Source organism: Podarcis filfolensis (genome assembly GCF_964270895.1).
Source record: "Podarcis filfolensis genome assembly, chromosome: W".
NCBI classification, from domain to species: domain Eukaryota; kingdom Metazoa; phylum Chordata; class Lepidosauria; order Squamata; family Lacertidae; genus Podarcis; species Podarcis filfolensis.
In genome coordinates, this window is record NC_139619.1 from 39,085,560 (window position 1) to 39,096,765 (window position 11,206).

Below are 11,206 nucleotides of genomic sequence, written 5' to 3' on the forward strand. Positions count from 1 at the left end.
CCGACGCGCGCCACCCCACCCGCCGCCCTTAGGCAGGCCTCTACCTCCCTGCTCACCTCAGGCCTAGGGGGGCCCCCCTCGCTCTTAGGGGAACCGCGGAAAGCTTCCTTTCAAAAATCCGTTTTAATAAATCCGGAGTGGCCTTGGTCCCTTATAATCTTACTTTACCTGTAATTCCCCCCCCCCCAAAAAAAATAAAAAAATTAGGGGCGGGTGTTACTTGACTGGGGAAACAGCAGGGGAGTGACTGCTTTTCCGCCCAAGCAAAGTAATCCCCTTTAATCCTTTATGGGAAAGGATAAAAGGCGGATCCAGCTGATTTTAAACGGGTCCTCATGAATTCATATAATTTTTTCATTCAAATTAATTAAAACCACCATGATACTGTAGACCATGTCTTACTCTGTAGGCAGAGTAACCCTTTGTTGCCAAGGTGATGTCTCTGCTTTTTAAGATGCTGTCTAGGTTTGTCATTGCTTTTCTCCCATGAAGCAGGCATCTTTTAATTTCGTGACTGCTGTCACCATCTGCAGTGATCATGGAGCCCAAGAAAGTAAAATCTCTCACTGCCTCCATTTCTTCCCCTTCTATTTGCCAGGAGGTGACGGGACCAGTGGCCCTGATCTTCGTTTTTTTGATGTTGAGCTTCAGACCATATTTTGCGCTCTCCTCTTTCACCCTCATTAAAAGGTTCTTTAATTCCTCCTCACTTTCTTTTCTTTTTCTTTTTTTTTTTAAAGATATTTATTAGGGTTTTACAAAAAACAAAGATTTACAGAATAAAAGAAAAACAAAGAAAAATAAAAATACAAAAATACATAAAGAAGAAAAAAAGGAAAATACAAAAAACAAATCCATTTTTTGATATTTTTAAGCTCATTTCCTTGTTTCCTTGACCTCCTCACACCTCCCCTTTTTGCATTCCCATTTACATAATCAATTCAGCAAATCCTTACCCTCTTTCATTTATCTTAGCTCTATATCATAACATATTATAACTCTATATTTTCATCCATTTATCAATTCATTTTTGCATATTCTTATTAACTTTTGTTGCTGAATACCACTTATTGCCAATCCGAACATAATTTTAACATTCATTAATTTTACAATATTTCTGAAGATAGTCTTTAAATTTCTTCCAGTCTTCCTCCACCACTTCTTCTCCCAAGTCTCGGATTCTGCCAGTCATTTCCGCCAATTCCATATAGTCCATCATCTTCATCTGCCACTCTTCCAGGGTGGGTAGATCTTGTGTCTTCCAATACTTTGCAATAAGTATTCTTGCTGCTGTTGTTGCATACATAAAGAAAGTTCTGTCCTTCTTTGGCACCAATTGGCCGACAGTGCCCAGAAGGAAGGCCTCTGGTTTCTTCAGGAAGGTATATTTAAATACCTTTTTCATTTCATTATAGATCATTTCCCAGAAAGCCTTAATTCTTGGGCACGTCCACCAAAGGTGAAAGAATGTACCTTCAGTTTCTTTACATTTCCAACATTTATTATCGGGCAAATAATATATTTTTGCAAGCTTGACTGGGGTCATGTACCACCTGTATATCATTTTCATAATATTCTCTCTTAAGGCATTACATGCCATAAATTTCATACCTGTGGTCCACAACTGTTCCCAGTCAGCAAACATGATGTTATGACCGATATCCTGTGCCCATTTAATCATTGCAGATTTAACCGTTTCATCCTGCGTATTCCATTTTAACAGCAAGGTATACATTCTTGAAAGTATCTTAGTTTTGGGATCTAACAGTTCTGTTTCCAATTTTGATTTTTCCACCTGAAAGCCATTTTTTTTGTCCAAATTATAGGCCTCTCTTATTTGATAATAATGAAACCAATCTCGCACTTTATCTTTTAATTTCTCAAAACTCTGCAATTTCAATTTGTCTCCTTCTTGTTCCAATATTTCCCAATATTTCGGCCATTTGGCCTCCATATTGAGCTTTTTCTGAGCCTTCGCTTCCATTGGTGACAACCACCTTGGGGTTTTGTTTTCCAATAAGTCTTTGTATCTTATCCAGACATTGAACAATGCTTTCCTGACAATATGGTTTTTAAATGCTTTATGTGCTTTAACCTTGTCGTACCACAAATATGCATGCCACCCAAAAACATTATTGAAACCTTCCAAATCCAAAATGTCTGTGTTCTCAAGAAGCAGCCAGTCTTTCAACCAGCAGAATGCTGCTGATTCATAGTAAAGTTTAAGGTCTGGCAGGGCAAATCCGCCTCTTTCCTTTGCATCAGTTAATATTTTAAATTTTATTCTAGGCTTCTTGCCCTGCCAGACAAATCTAGAAATATCTCTCTGCCACTTCTTGAAACAGTCCATCTTGTCCAAAATTTGCAAGGATTGAAACAAAAACAACATTTTTGGCAATACATTCATCTTTATAGCTGCAATTCGGCCCAACAAGGAAAGCTTCAAATTTGACCATATTTCTAAATCTTTTTTCACTTCTGTCCAGCATTTCTCATAGTTATCTTTAAATAAGTTTAAGTTCTTAGCAGTCATATTAACCCCCAAGTATTTTACTTTCTTGGCTAATGTTAAACCAGTCTCCTTCTGAAACCTCTCTTTCTCAATCGGTGTTAAGTTTTTCTCAAGAACTTTAGTTTTTGACTTATTCAGTTTAAATCCTGCCACATGACCAAATTCTTGAATCAGTTCTAATACTCTTTTCGTACTAGATTCTGGCTCCTGTAACGTCAAAACTAAGTCATCTGCAAAAGCCTTCAATTTGTATTGTTTGGCTCCGACCTGAATACCTTTAATCAAACGGTCCCTTCTAATCATATTTAACAAAACCTCCAGGACTGAAATAAAAAGCAATGGGGAGATTGGGCAACCTTGTCGTGTACCTTTCTCTATCTTAAATTCCTCTGTTACCACATTGTTAACAATTAGTTTAGCCTTTTGTTCTGAATAAATTGCACTTATACCATTTTCAAACCCTTGGCCAATCCCCATCCCCTGAAGATTCTTCTTCATAAAACTCCAAGAAATATTGTCAAAGGCTTTCTCCGCATCTATAAAAATTAAAACTGCTTTGGTATTTATGTTCACTTGCAACTTCTCCAAGATATTAATTATATTCCTCGTGTTGTCTGACAAGTGTCTACCTGGAAGAAAGCCAGCTTGGTCCTTATGAATTTCTTCCCCTAATACTTTTTTTAACCTGTTAGCCAAAATGTCAGCAAATATTTTGTAATCCACATTGAGCAGGGATATGGGGCGGTAGTTCTTAAGTTGCGTCTTTTCAGACTCAGTTTTCGGTATAAGTGTAATGTAGGCTTCCTGCTGCGACTCCGGTGCCTTTTTCCCCTCTAAAATTTCATTGCAAACCTCCTTTAGTGGCCGAATTAACCAATCTTTCAAAGATCTGTAGTATTTGGAGGTTAATTAATTCCTCCTCACTTTCTGCCATCAAAGTTGTGTCATCTGCATATCTGAGGTTGTTGATATTTCTTCCGGCAATCTTAATTCTGCCTAGGGATTCATCCAGCCCAGCCTTTCGCATGATGAATTCTGCATATAAGTTAAATAAGCAGGGAGACGATATACAGCCCTGTCGTACTCCTTTCCCAATTTTGAACCAATCAGTTGTTCCATATCCAGTTCTAACTGTAGCATCTTCTCCCACGTAGAGATTTCTCAGCAGACAGATGAGGTGATCAGGCACTCCCATTTCTTTAAGAACTTGCCATAGTTTGCTGTGGTCGACACAGTCAAAGGCTTTTGCATAGTCAATGAAGCAGAAGTAGATGTCTTTCTGGAACTCTCTAGCTTTCTCCATAATCCAGCGCATGTTTGCAATTTGGTCTCTGGTTCCTCTGCCTCTTCTAAATCCAGCTTGCACTTCTGGGAGTTCTCGGTCCACATACTGCTTGAGCCTGCCTTGTAGAATTTTAAGCATAACCTTGCTAGTGTGTGAAATGAGTGCAATTGTGCGGTAGTTGGAGCATTCTTTGGCACTGCCCTTCTTTGGGATTGGGGTGTAGACTGATCTTCTCCAATCCTCTGGCCACTGCTGAGTTTGCCAAACTAGCTGGCATATTGAGTGTAGCACCTTAACAGCATCATCTTTTAAAATTTTAAATAGTTCAGCTGGAATACCATCACTTCCACTGGCCTTGTTATTTGCAGTGCTTTCTAAGGCCCATTTGACTTCACTCTCCAAGATGTCTGGCTCAAGGTCAGCAACCACACTACCTGGGGTGTACAAGCCATCTATATCTTTCTGGTATAATTCCTCTGTGTATTCTTGCCACCTCTTCTTGATGTCTTCTGCTTCTGTTAGGTCCTTACCACTTTTGTCCTTTATTATGGTAATCTTTGTATGAAATGTTCCTTTCATATCTCCAATTTTCTTGAACATATCTCTGGTTCTTCCCATTCTGTTGTTTTCCTCTATTTCTTTGCATTGCTCGTTTAAGAAGGCCTTCTTGTCTCTCCTTGCTATTTTTTCTTGTCTCTCCTTGCTACCCCTTCATGGATCACTGCCTTGCCGTGGCGAAAGGGCTTGAATAACTCAGAGAAGCTGTGAACTATGCCGAGCAGGGCACCCAAGATGGACAGGTCATAGTGGAGAGTTTTGACCAAACGTGATCCACCTGGAGGAGGAACCGGCAAGCCACTCCAGTATCCCTGCCAAGAAAACTCCATGGACAAACCTTTGTTTAACTCTTGATAAATGTCAGCTTGCTGAGTTATTTTGTACCATTGTGTTATATTTGTGCTCAACAAGGGAAACCCACATGACCTGAAGTTGTTGCTGTGCAATGCTAGGTCAATGACTCATAAGACTACTGCAATCCATGACTTGATCGTGGATGGAGGACTTGACCTGGCATGTGTAACAGAGACTTGGTTGGATGAAGCAGATGGGCCTGTCCTAGCTGCTGCTTGTCTACCAGGTTTCTCTTACGCACAGCAACCCAGGTCATGTGGGCGGGGAGCGGGGGTTGCAGTGATTTTTAGGAAGTCACTAGCTTGCATCAGGCGTCCTACTGGGAAGACCCAGTTCTCTGAGTGCATGTTCTGGAAGTTGGGCAATAGTGGCAGTACAGGATTCCTTTTGGTGTACCGACCTCCCTGCCAAGGATTCCCTGCCCGAGCTGTTTCAGGTCGTGGCGGATGTTCTCCTGGAGACACCTAGTTTGGTTGTCCATGGGGATTTTAACCTCCATGCCAACACGACCTTACAAGGGGCTGCTCAGGACTTCATGGAAAGCATGGCCTCCATGGGGCTGTCCCTGAATAAGTCTGGCCCAACTCATAGTCACGGACATGCCTTAGACCTGGTGTTCACCTCTAGTGACGTGGGTGATCTGACACTAAGTAAAAGTGAAACAAAAGAAGTGCCATGGTCAGATCACTTCCTGGTGCAAGTGGACTTCTCCGCAACCCTTCCCCTCTGCAGAGAGGTGGGACTGATTTGGATGGTCCGCCCCCGCCACTTAATGGATCCAAATGGGTTCCAGCTGATTCCCTGGTGGCCCACTGGAATGTGGAGTTAACCATGGCTATCAACTGTCTGGCTCCGAAGTGCCCACTCCAACTCCATGGAGCCCGGACAGCCCCGTGGTTTTCTCTGGAGCTGAGGGCGAGGAAACAGTCGCTCATAGTCACGGACATGCCTTAGACCTGGTGTTCACCTCTAGTGACGTGGGTGATCTGACACTAAGTAAAAGTGAAACAAAAGAAGTGCCATGGTCAGATCACTTCCTGGTGCAACTGGACTTCTCTGTGACCCTTCTGCCCCTCCCTGAAAGGAGGCCGCCCTAAAGGGGGCCTAATAATAGGCATCTCCCTCAACCTACATTCCAAATTTACTCTAGTACAGGCCTTGCCTCCCTACGCCCTCACCGGGCTGATTGCGGGGGAAAAGATCTCGCTCCTAGTTACAAATGTTTACTTGCCACCTGGGGGTTCTTCCCTTGAACTGGGCTCTAAATGGGGCTCGCTAGAAGAGCATTTGCTCTCATGCTATGTTAAGTTTCCTAACACCCCGGCCATAATTGGTGGCGATTTTAATGCCCGTACGGCAGCAAATTGGGACTCGTTGACCAAAGCCAAATGGTGGGTTACCCCAAACCTTGATAATTATGACCTGGAACACATCATGAAGAGAACTTCTAAGGACCACAGAGCAAATGAGGCTGGAGTACTCCTCTATCAAATGGCCATCCGTTTGAATTTGGTCCCCTTAAATGGCACATGCCTCCCCGATATTCCAGGGGATTTCACTCACCTGAGCGTTAAATCAAACAGCGTCCTCGATTACCTGTTGGTCTCTAGGTTTCTATTTAAGTGTATTTCCACTTTTAAGATCGAGAATGTACAATTTAGTGATCACCTTCCCCTTGTTGCTAAGCTTTCCCTGAACTGGCAGCCGGAGGCTCATAGACATGCGACTCAGTTGGTAACCAACGAATCTTTCCAAGTAAGAGGAATCAAATGGTCGGAGACACAGGCTCAAAGGTACCTGGAATTCTTTCAAAAAGAAATCCTCGGGCCCTATCCCAACATAGGCTCTGCCTCAGACGAGCATAGCATAGTATTGAAGCGCTTCTACCATCATATGACTGATCTTACGTCCTTCTTCAGGTTACCACCCAAAAATTTAAATCGAAACAAGTATACTCACGGTGCTCCCTGGTATAATTCTCAGTGCAAACAAGCAAGACAGCGCCTCCGTGCTATATATAATGCATACAAGACCTCTGATGCATCTACTCTGCCAGCTAGCTATGCACAAGCCAAGCAAGTTTACAAACGCACGCAGATAATTGCCAAGCGTGAGTCGCAACATAATCGTTGGCAGGCTCTGATTACTGCTTCAAAACCACACAGATCCAGGGAATTCTGGTCTTTGATTAACAGAAGGGGGAGGAATTCCCCAAGGGCAGTCATCTCTGCACCGACATGGGAACGGTTCCTGAAGAAATGCTTCTCACAGGCAGATGCTCCCTCCGACCATCTGATGCACCTGTTTACCCACCTACCTATTTGGCCTCCCACCGATCCTGACGAAATAGCCAAGTTAATAGCTCAGCTGAAACCGGGCAAAGCCCCTGGGCCCGACCTGATCCCTGCTGAAGCCATCAAACTACACCCACAATGGTGGGCCGGCATCTTGGCCAAAACCTTCGATGCAATCAACGCTTCCGGTCTCATCCCCAAAACATGGAGGGAGGCCATTATTGTACCAATTCATAAAAAAGGTTCTCCAACAGAGCCGGAAAACTACCGTATCATCAGCCTCCTTTCGATCACAGGGAAAATTTATGCCAGCTTTTTGATGACTAAATTATCGCGATGGGTAGATGAGACTAACCAGATTGGCCATGAACAAGCAGGGTTCAGAACTAAACGCTCTACAACCGATCATGCGATAGTTCTTTATCATCTGGCACGGAAGTACTCCTCCCCCCCCCCCCCCCGGGGCTACCTCTGTGCTGCCTTCTTAGATCTAAAGGCAGCCTTTGACAGCGTTCCTAGAAATATTCTTTGGGAGAAACTTGCGAAACAGGGCATTGATAGAAGACTCTTATGGCTCATAAGCCAGCTCCACGAAGGTACCCTTGCCAGAGTGAGATTCACTCCAGCGGGCGACCTTACAAATTCGATACCAATAAACAAGGGAGTGCGCCAAGGATGTATATTGGCTCCCTGCCTATTCAACCTATTCATCAGCGACATGCGAGCACCCCTAGTCAACTCATCTCCAAGTACACACGCGCCTAGACTAGCGGATTACCGCTGCCCACTCCTTTTATATGCGGACGACGCGGTAATTCTATCTTATACACGTGTTGGACTAACCAGAGCTCTGAAGATCTTTGCCACATATTGTCAACTCAATCAATTAACCATCAACCATGCCAAGTCCAAGATCCTGATCTTCTCCAGAAGCCGGAGATTATACAAATGGAAGCTTGGTGGGGCAAAAATAGAGCAAGTCCTAAAATTTCAATACCTAGGAGTTATTTTTCAATACAATTTGGGGTGGAAAGCTCACATTCAACACCTACTTAATAAGGCCAAAACCTTGTCATATGCGCTCCTCCGATTCTTCTTTTCGGATGGAGCTTTGCATGTTCCCTCGGCCCTAAAGGTGTTCAAGGCAAAAGTGGTTGCCGTGCTTGCTTATGCTGCCCCGCTCTGGGCCGTGATGACAGATCTTGCTCCCCTTGAGACTCTGCAAAGCCAATTCCTACGTCAGCTCCTAATGCTCCCCCTGTGCGTAAGCAACGCAGCCATGCGACTAGAATTGAAGGTCGCATCCCTAGAAACTTGCCTGTGGAAGCAAGTCTTCAATTACTGGTTATCATTGTGGCATAGATTACCAAACCATTACCTTGCCCAATGCTTATGGCGAGATGAATTCTCTAGCCTTTGGACTAGTAGAATTCATGCCAAACTCCTGAGTTATGGAATCTCTCCCTCAGATTCCCTAAAACTAGACCAAATCACTGCTCAGAGACTGATCCGCCAAAGACTGGATGACATCGATTTACAGCGAAATTATACGCTGGGGGGAGGTGTTTGTTCGCCCCAGAACATTGGTATCACTTTAACTTACTGCGTTCCATCATACCTCTCCTCCCTTTCGACTGTTGCACATAGACTGGCCTTCACCAAAGCGAGGTTTAACGTTTTTCCCTCCAATGTCCTGAGACATAGGTTCTCAAAGGGCCAAGCCCCCGCCGTGTGCGAATGTGATAAGGTGACGCCGGAGTCGCTCCAGCACATTATGTTCACTTGCCCCTTGTTTAATGTGCTACGGGCAAACTTGTTGGGATCAATCATACAGAAACTAGAGGGTACCCCACCAAAATTCCACCTTGCCCAAATCTTGCAGGACAAGGATACCCACACGACCCTGAAGGTGGCTAGGTTCCTAGTTGCTGTCCTTTCCCAAAAGCGACGCCAAGGAGCTCTACAAGCTAATTAAGGCGTAGTATGCCTTTCCATTTTATAGTATTTTATTGTTATAGTGGTGTTTTAGCGATTGCTTTTTTTTCTCCTTACGGCACAAGCTGTTATTTATGTGTGTTTTTACCTGTATGGGCCTATGGCCGTAATAAATGATATTCTAGTCTGTGACCCTTCTTCTCTGCAGGGAGGTGGGACCAATTCGGATGGTCCGCCCCCGCCACTTAGTGGATCCAAATGGTTTTCAGAGAGTGGTAGGAGATGCTTTATCCCATGTTGATGGCCTTTCAGCTGATTCCCTGGTGGCCCGCTGGAATGCGGAGTCAACCAGGGCTATCGACTGTCTGGCTCCGATTTGCCTTCTCCGATTGCATGGAGCCCGGACAGCCCCGTGGTTTTCCACGGATCTGAGGGCAATGAAACAATCGTTGAGACGGCTAGAGCGCTGGTGGCAGATGACGATACGATACGATATCTTTATTGTCATTGTCCCTTGCGGAACAATGAAATTGAAAACTACATAAAACTACCACAAAACTACATAAAAACTACATAAAACATTCAAAAACCCCTAAAAACTCTAAAACCCCATTTTAAAACACACTATACTACAGAAACCCCTTATGCTGCGTTTAGAACCAGAATTGCATTAGCGTAGAAACTGTTTTTCAGGCGGCTAGTCCTGGCCTTTATAACCCTATACCTTCTTCCAGAAGGCAGACGCTGAAAGAGATCATTTCCGGGGTGCGTACTATCATGTGCTATCTCTGCTGCTTTCTTATGGCACCTGGCAGCATAGATTTGATCTAAGGTGGGAAGACTGCACCCAATAATTCTCTCTGCAGTCCTTACAACCCTGGATAGCATTGTTTTTTCCCTGGCTGTGCAGCTCCCAAACCACACGCACAGACCATAAGTTAGTACGCTCTCTACAGTGCAATGGTAGAATGCCATCAACAGGTCCTTTGAGAGATTGTTTTTCCAAAGGATTCTCAGAAAATATAACCTCTGTTGTGCTCTCTTCACCAGGTCTTTGCTGTTCTCTCCCCAGGTTAGGTCGTCTCTCAACTCCATTCCCAGAAATGGAAACACTGAGACCTGTTCCACGCACTTCCCCTCAATAATAAGTGGCTGAATATTCAATTTACATTTCCTAAAGTCCACAATGATCTCTTTTGTTTTCTTTAAGTTAAGCAGTAAGTTGTTTTTCCTGCACCACTCCCCCAACTGCTCAACTTCCTTCCTATAGGCCGTCTCCCCCTCTCCAGCCGTAATTAAACCAACCACCGTTGTATCATCTGCGAACGTAATGATCTTATTAGTGGGGTATTTGGGGGCACAGTCAGCTGTATAGAGCGTGTATAAAAGCGGGCTCAACACGCACCCCTGCGGCGTCCCCGTATTTGTGATGAGATCCGCAGAGACGTGGGAACCCAACCTGACCCTTTGGGAACGGTTTGATAGAAAGTCTAATATCCACCTGCACAAACAGACTCATTCTGAAGCTGACCGGACACGAGTTAGAGCTCAATGTCAAGCCTACCAAGTGGCGGTAGCGACGGCGAAGAAGACTTTCTTCACCGCCTCTATTGCATCTGCAAAAAATAGTAGCAGGAGACTCTTTCAGGTGGTTCGCAATTTAACGGAACCACTTTTACCACCGGGGCCTTGTAAAGACCCCAAGATCTCCTGCAACGATTTTGCGAATTTTTTTGCAGATAAATTGGGAAGGAGGTGGGAGCAGGGTTGGGGCGGGAGAGTGCTAGAGCCCTTTCTGGTCAAGTTGCATGGAATCAATTTCAATCCGTTACCCCCAAGGATGTGGACAGGCGCTGGATCTCAGTGTCCAGGCTGAACGATGGGGGTGGAGATGCTCCTTCAGGTATACAGGACCGAGGCCGTTTAGGGCTTTAAAGGTCAGCACCAACAGTTTGAATTGTGCTCAGAAACGTACTGGGAGCCAATGCAGATCTCTCAGGACCGGTGTTATGTGGTCCCGGCGGCCACTCCCAGTCACCAGTCTAGCTGCCGCATTCTGGATTAATTGCAGTTTCCGGGTCACCTTCAAAGGTAGCCCCACGTAGAGCACATTGCAGTAGTCCAAGCGGGAGATAACTAGAGCATGCACCACTCTGGCGAGACAGTCTGCGGGCAGGTAGGGTCTTAGCCTGCGTACCAGGTGGAGCTGGTAGACAGCTGCCCTGGACACAGAATTAACCTGCGCCTCCATGGACAGCTGTGAGTCCA

General features: G+C 44.7%; 3 protein-coding genes across 3 annotated transcripts in view; 1 reads left to right on the plus strand and 2 right to left on the minus strand.

Moving 5' to 3' along the window:
* Positions 1–11,206, minus strand: part of LOC310753812 (inositol polyphosphate 5-phosphatase OCRL-like) — a gene marked incomplete at both ends in the record, with an annotated part of 1,016,056 nt that overhangs the window by 274,723 nt on the left and 730,127 nt on the right.
* The window catches only part of LOC310753742 (magnesium transporter NIPA2-like), a gene marked incomplete at its 3' end in the record, with an annotated part of 394,776 nt that overhangs the window by 91,709 nt on the left and 291,861 nt on the right, over positions 1–11,206 (minus strand). The window lies entirely within an intron of this gene.
* LOC310753904 (magnesium transporter NIPA2-like) overlaps positions 51–11,206 on the plus strand; it is a 394,748-nt gene continuing 383,592 nt past the window's right edge. Inside the window, exon 1 of the mRNA XM_083595259.1 lies at positions 51–268. The gene's annotated coding sequence lies outside the window, so the exon portion shown is untranslated. The remainder of the gene's footprint in view (positions 269–11,206) is intronic.